The 8,067-nt window shown below is 41.7% G+C and overlaps 1 pseudogene; it reads left to right on the top strand.

Moving 5' to 3' along the window:
* Positions 1-8,057, top strand: part of LOC107691107 (heat-stable enterotoxin receptor-like) — a 35,779-nt pseudogene extending 27,722 nt beyond the window's left edge.
* Positions 8,058-8,067: the final 10 nt, after the last annotated feature.

Raw genomic sequence — 8,067 nt, 5'->3', positions numbered from 1 at the left:
GTGTGTGTGAGTGAGTGTGTGTGAGTGAGTGTGTGTGTGTGTGTGAGTGTGTGTATTGCCGTTTTCAGTACAAATCAGTGTGAGCATCTCAAAATTCAGTGTAAAGTTAGTTTTAGAGTAGTAGTTTACATTTTCAAAACATACAAGTTTTATGAGCAAACAGGACAGAATATAGTATTGATTACAGGACACACATGGGCCTCCGTATGTTTGGAAACAGTCGTTATGTTTGTGATTGGACACACCTGACCTTTGCCCTCTGATCACGTCACCGTTGTGTCTGCTTGGTCAGGGCATGTCGTACCTGCACTCCAGTAACGTCGGCGTTCACGGCCGGCTGAAATCCACCAACTGTGTGGTGGACAATCGCATGGTGGTGAAGATCACCGACTTCGGCTGCAACACCATCCTCATGCCCGGGAAAGGTTAGTGATGTCACTTCCTGTTTCTTTGCACATGAGAGACACGTAACTACAGAAATAATTAAGATTATTATAAAATATATCTCAAATTAAAGGAATAGTTTTCAGCAAATTTTCATTTTTAGGTGAACTATTCCTTTAAATTCTCATATTAGCATAAAGCTGCTGTGACGTTCAGATTTCATTTAATGTTCAGAGTCTCTATAAGACATCAAGAGATGAATGAGTGAAATCTGTCAGACCTGTGGACGGCGCCGGAGCACATGCGTGTTCAGGGTATTTCTCAGAAGGGTGACATCTATAGTTTTGCCATCATCTCGCAGGATATCATCCTCAGGAACAGCCCATTTCACACCAGCTGCTGCTCCGATACGGCAGGTACAAACACACCCATTCAGTCCATCTGTATCCCAAAGATAGAGCATTTTATACATGCAGAATCTGAACATTTACACATCTAGCAGATGCTTTTGTGAATGGGAGAATCTGGAACGCCCATATATGGCAGCTCTAGCAAAGGAAGCCCCGCCTTCTAAATGGAAGAGCCAGTCATGTTAGTTTCTTTTAGAAGTTACGGTTACCATAGCAACGGTTCTGAGACGCACACTTATGACTGCACACATGCATTGGCTGAACCAACCTGAAATCAACGCTTTTTTAGTAGTATTTGAGCATGAGAAACATCATGTATGAAACAGTTCACGTCAGATTTTAGTGCTGATTTGAAAGATTTGGTTACACATTATTTTAAGGTGTCCTTGTTATGGTGTAATTATACATTTAAGTACTGAGTAATATTAATTAGCTACATGTACTTACTATATGGTTAGGGTTTGGTTTAGGGTTACTTGCATGTAATTATGCATAATTAATTGTTGTTACAATAGTAAGTACATGTATCATGTGTAACAAGGACACCTTAAAATAAAGTTTCCAAAGATTTTATTAAAATGTGAAATTAACATATTAACATTAACATAACGACCCTATTTGAGCGCAACACACAACATTTATGAGCTATTTCATGTAAGATTTTGTTGCCCGTTTGAAATGTTATTGAAGTTTGCTAATTGAGTGTAAGAACGTTTATTAGGGATTTAATTTCAGATTTTGTTGCTGATTTGTTGCTAATGTTATTAAATTGTGAAAAATGCTTTTTTAACGTTAATGACATAAAAAAAGAAACAACATTCATGAGGCTTTTTATGTCAGATTTAATTTCAGATTTAAAATATGTTATTGAAATTGTACATTTTAAAATTACATTTTAAACACTATATGAGAGCAACAAAACAACATTTATGAGGCTGTCAAATTTAATCGCAGATTTAAAAAATATTGTTTTTTATATTGAAAACACTTTTAAACGCTTATTTTAAACAACATTATGAGGCTTTTTAAGTCAGATTTTTTGCTCATTTGAAACTACTATTTCAATTAGAATTAATTAATTAATTTATATTAATTTCAATTTCTATTTAAACAACTTCCAGGCTGTTGTTGTAAATAAGAATTCATTCTTAATTGACTTGCCTGGTTAAATAATGGTTAATAAATGTGAAATGTAAGGTTTTTAAATTCTATTTAAGTGTAAAAAATTAAATTTATTTTGTAGCTATTCATGCTTATCAAGAGCTGCTAGGAGGAGGATCCAGAGAAGCGTCCGGACTTCAAGCGTATCGAGGGCGCTCTTGGGAAGATCTTCAGGTGCGAGAGTGAATCCGATTGATCGAGTTCGGTGGTCGTGAACGAGTGCTGACGTGCTGCTCTGTGCTGACAACCTGATCCGCCGGCTGCAGATGTACTCGAGGAACCTGGAGCACCTGGTGGAGGAGAGAACGGCTCTGTATAAGGCCGAGAGAGACCGAGCCGACCAGCTCAACTTCATGCTGCTGCCAGGGTCAGAAACACACATACTTCATATACAGCTAATGTCCACTGAGAGCAGCTTACAAACTGCTTAACAACACTAACAAATCACCCAGAAGACCTTTGCCAACCATCTAGGACAGTGGTCGTCTGACTGGTAGATCTTTATCACTGTCCCAGTAGCTCCCGAAAATAACAGAGAATAAGTACAAAAATTTCTCCAGTCTTTGTACTGTACTTTTTGTACTTATTTTTCTGTTATTTTCTGGAGTTACTGGGACAGTGATGAAGAAAAATACATTATGAGTCTGTAAACCGAACGTTAACAGTGTCCAGAGATGCTGAAGATGGACATAAAGAGGAGAAAATACTGTAGCAGGCAGAGCAAGCTCACGGTTCACAATGCTTAAAATATAGAAGAAAATAGGCAGGGCTGCTTTGTTTACACTGGTATCAAAAGGAAACGCTGCATTGCTGCTGTTCCATAAGCGCCACCTGCTGTTCTCATTCAGCCCATCTGCTGTTTCGTTCAGATATATTTTATGTACCATAATTTCACAAAGCTAAAGTCACAAAGTTCTGTTTTTGCATTAAATCTTGAAATCATATAATCTAATTCAAATCAAAAACAACTGCTCATGCGACGTGTGTAGCATCTTTGTTTGGATAGTGATTAAAATGCAGTGGTTGCCTCTAATTTCAAATGGCTACAGATATTTTGTTTAAGGTCAGTTTGCTTGTTATAGAGCAAACAAACAATAAATAAATGTGCTTAAAAAAAAATCGGCAACCAGTATCAGCCGATTTGCTTGTAAAAGAAAAAAATTGAAATCTGAATTGGCCGTGAAAAATCATGATCGGTGCATCACTAATTAAAATACTAAATAAAATGCCTCAAATTGGAAGTACAATCTGGGCTGTCTTCTTCTATCAATTCTTCAATAGGTAGATCTTGTCTTTCATAAATGCCGAGGTCTGGGATCTTGGGCTTAAAAAGGTTGGTGACCACTGATCTAGGACATTCTAGCAATTGCTTAGCAACACCAGACTGAGCTACCTCCCAGGATATCTTAGTCACTTCCTAGCAACCACATAACCATGCCCTAGAAATTGCTCAGCAACCGCATAGCAATGCCCTATCAGCTGCCCATCAACCACCCATGGCAGCCTAGCAACAACATAGCAATGACCCAACAACTGCCTAGCAAACGCAAAGCAATGCCCTATCAACTACACGGCAACCACATAGCAATGCCATAGCAACTGCCTAGCAAAACCCTAGCAACCTCTCAGGACACCTTACCAATTGCCTAGCAAACATATAGTTGTGTCATAGCAACTGCCCAGCAACCACATAGCAATGCCCTAACAATTGCCTAGCAATGCCCTAGAAACTGCCGAGCAAACACAGACTGATGCCATAGCAACTGCTCAGCAACCACATAGTGATGCTCTAGCAACTGCCTAGCAACCATGAATGGCACACTAGCAACATCCTAGCAACCACCTAGGACATCCTAGCAACTACCTAGCAACCACATAGTTATGCACTAGCAATGGCCTTACCACCCAGGACACCCTAGCAACTGCTTAGCAACCACACAGCAATGCCCTAGCAACCACATAGCAACTGCTGGGCATCCATCAGGTGTTTCTAGGCGAGTGGCAGAAGTGACCCTGAAACCAGAGAGACCTGTCTCTCTCATAGGCCGGTGGTTCGCTCTCTGAAGGAGACAGGGTGCGTGGAGCCAGAGCTGTACGACGAGGTCACCATCTACTTCAGCGATATTGTGTGCTTCACAACCCTCTGCCATCACAGCACACCCATGGAGGTGGTGGACATGCTCAACGACATCTACAAGAACTTCGACAGCATTCTCGACCATCACGATGTCTATAAGGTGCACAAACAAGCAAGATGTGTTCAGATGCTCAGAGATAACAGCTAGCAGACAATTGTTTTTCTTATTTTTAATATATATTTTTAAAGGCCAAATATGGTTAAATAGCCAGAACTTGCTGCTGTGTTTAGGTGGAGACCATCGGTGACGCGTACATTGTCTGGTCTGCCAAGACGCAACAGGAACAGGCATGCCGTGGACATTTGTCTCATGGCTTTGGACATCCTGGAGTTCATGGGGACGTACCAACTGAGACACCTACCGGGAATCCCACTGTGGATCCGTATTGGGATCCATTCAGGTACAGACACATGGGAAGATGGATAAAGAAATGATGTTTATACATGTAACTTACTAGGAATAATTTCCATAACACCTTGAGGCTTGTGGCAGCAACACCTACCGGTCTAAATGCTTAAAAACAGTCAAAAGTCATTTAAATATCAAGCTACATTCATGTGAAATACTGACTTTTAAAGGTCAGCTAAGCACCTTTCTGCCATTCTGAACCAGTTTGCCACCTAAAAGACCCTAGCAACTCCCCAGCAACCACAAAGCAATGCCCCAGCAACCACATAGAGATGCATCAGCGACTGCCAAGCAACTGCATAGCGATTCCCCAAGCAACTACATAGTGATGCCCTAACAACTGCCCGGCAACCACATAGCGATGTCCAGCAACTGCATAGCGATTCCCTAATAACTGCCCAGCAACCACATAGTGATGACCTAGCAGCTGCCCAGCAACCTTATAGCGATGCCCTAATAACTGCCCAGCAACTGAATAGCGATTCCCTAATAACTGCCCAGCAACCTCTAAGCGATTCCCTAGTAACTGTCCAGCAACTGCATAGCAAATCCCTAATAACTGCCCAGCAACCACATAGCGATGACCTAGCAACTGCCTTCGACAGCATTCTCGACCATCACGATGTCTATAAGGTGCACAAACAAGCAAGATGTGTTCAGATGCTCAGAGATAACAGCTAGCAGACAATTGTTTTTCTTATTTTTAATATATATTTTTAAAGGCCAAATATGGTTAAATAGCCAGAACTTGCTGCTGTGTTTAGGTGGAGACCATCGGTGACGCGTACATGGTCTGGTCTGCCAAGACGCAACAGGAACAGGCATGCCGTGGACATTTGTCTCATGGCTTTGATCATCCTGGAGTTCATGGGGACGTACCAACTGAGAAACCTACCGGGAATCCCACTGTGGATCCATGCCCAGCAACCACATAGTGATGACCTAGCAACTGCCCAGCAACCTCTAAGCGATTCCCTAATAACTGTCCAGCAACTGCATAGCAAATCCCTAATAACTGCCCTGCAACCACATAGCGATGACCTAGCAACTGCCCAGCAACTGCATAGCGATTCCCTAATAACTGCCCAGCAACCACATAGTGATGACCTAGCAGCTGCCCAGCAACCTTATAGCGATGCCCTAATAACTGCCCAGCAACTGAATAGCGATTCCCTAATAACTGCCCAGCAACCGGATAGCGATGACCTAGCAACTGCCCAGCAACCTCATAGTGATGCCCTAATAACTGTCCAGCAACCACATAGCGATGACCTAGCAACTGCCCAGCAACTGCATAGCAATTCCCTAATAACTGCCCAGCAACCGGATAGCGATGACCTAGCAACTGCCCAGCAACCTCATAGTGATGCCCTAATAACTGTCCAGCAACCACATAGCGATGACCTAGCAACTGCCCAGCAACTGCATAGCGATTCCCTAATAACTGCCCAGCAACCGGATAGCGATGACCTAGCAACTGCCCAGCAACCTCATAGTGATGCCCTAATAACTGCCCAGCAACCACATAGCGATGACCTAACATCTGCCCAGTAACTGCATAGCGATTCCCTAATAACTGCCCAGCAACCACATAGCGATGACCTAATATCAATTTGAAAATCCTTTTTTGTATAAATAGTTATAAATGATGGTAAATAGACTCAAGATTATAATGTGCGGTTTGTGTAGTCACTAACTTACTCTCACTAGTCATGTGTGTGTGTGTGTGTGTGTAGGTCCGTGTGCGGCTGGTGTGGTGGGTAATATAAGATGCCACGTTACTGTCTGTTTGGCGATACGGTCAATACAGCGTCACGTATGGAGTCTACAGGCCTGCGTAAGATATACACACACACACACACACACACACACACACACACACACACACACACACACACTCTTGAGTGATCAGCTGTGTTTCCAGCTCTAAGGATTCACGTGAGCGAGTCGACCATCAAGATCCTGCATCGAACCAACTGTCAGTTTGAGTGCGAGCGCTGAGGAGAAACGTACCTGAAGGTGAGAGGAGAGATGCCAGCCTATCAAAGGCTCTTATATCACCTTCCAGCCAATCACAGGCTCTCATTTCAGCTTCCAGCCAATCACAGGCACCTACTGCAGGTTGTAACCAATCGCAGGATCTTATTTCTGCTTTCAGCCAATCACAGGCTCTTATTTCTGCTTCCAGCCAATCACGGGCTCTTATTTTAGTCCTCTTGGACAACCACAAACTGTTAAAGAAGAGTTCAAAATAAAAGCAGAAACTCATAGCACGTGTGTTTGCATTTCAGGGTAAAGGGAAGGAGATGACGTACTGGTTGACTGGAGTCACCGGGCAGAAATACAACCTGCCGACGCCACCAACAGCGTAAGACCTCCAGCACTCGTCCTGTGATCATAAAATACTCCCAGAATACACCAGTAAAACATTTACACATGCTGTAGCTATCATCGGCGCGACACACGGCCACCATTCACAACAACTTGTGTGATGTTGATTACCTGCATTTCAGACACAATATAGCTGCATAAGTTATTTTACTCCACCAATGAATATAAGCCAAAAGAAGGAGCAGAGTGACTGACAGAGTGATCAACCAATCAGATTCCAGGACAGAACTGCTGTATAGCAGGTTTTTCAAATATGTGGATTGCCTTGCAAGGATCTCTCTTACGAAATGTAAACTACTAAACTGTCTTTTATTGTAAAAAAAAAAAATAGTACTTTGTATTATTGAAAGAGTAATGTCTTTCACAAAATATATTGTAGTTTTATAAAATACTGTGTTAAACTTATTTCATAAATGAAGTTAGAAGCTTGTTTCGTCCATAGGAGGAATTTTACAACTTTGTTTCTCGCATTTGCAAGGATTCTGAGAAACAAAGTCAGAATTGGGAGGTTAACTCACATTTGCCAAAAAAAAAAAAAGTAGTCAGATTGTGAGATTAAGTCACAATTAGCTTTTTTAATTTTGTATTCAGTGGCGATTACAGAAAAACCTTGCAATTCTGAGAAAAAAAGTCAGAATTGTGGAATATAAACTCGCAATTATGACAAAAAAGTCAGAAATGTGAGATAAAAAGTTGCAAATACCTTTTTTTATTTTTAGTCAATAAAAAACAGAATTGCATGATGAACAGAATTATGAAATATAAACTTGCACTTACCCTTTTTTCTTTTTTAGTCAAGAAAAAAAATTGAATTACAAGATATTAATTCCCAATTGCAAGAAACAAGTCAGAATTGTGAGATAAAAAGTCACAATTACCTTTTTATTTTTTATTCCGTGATGGAAACAAGCTTCCATATGGAAAAGATTATCAATATCACTGATACTCACAAGCACACGTTGAATCTCTCTGTGTGCATCTGATCCTCAGGGAGAATTTCCAGCGTCTGCAGCAGGATCTGGTCGAGAGGATCGTCTCCACGCTGGACAAATGCGGGAACGAGCGGCGCAAAACTCTCTCCACACGCCAGCGACGAACACAGAGACACAGCAGCGACGGGCAGCCCGAATACCTGCACCTGACCGACCCAACAACATACCTGTAGAAAACACACA

This window comes from Sinocyclocheilus anshuiensis, unplaced genomic scaffold (genome assembly GCF_001515605.1).
Source record: "Sinocyclocheilus anshuiensis isolate Anshui unplaced genomic scaffold, SAMN03320099.WGS_v1.1 scaffold30, whole genome shotgun sequence".
Lineage (NCBI taxonomy): Eukaryota > Metazoa > Chordata > Actinopteri > Cypriniformes > Cyprinidae > Sinocyclocheilus > Sinocyclocheilus anshuiensis.
The sequence above is the reverse complement of the archived record's forward strand: the minus strand, read 5'-3'. Positions and strand labels throughout refer to the sequence as shown.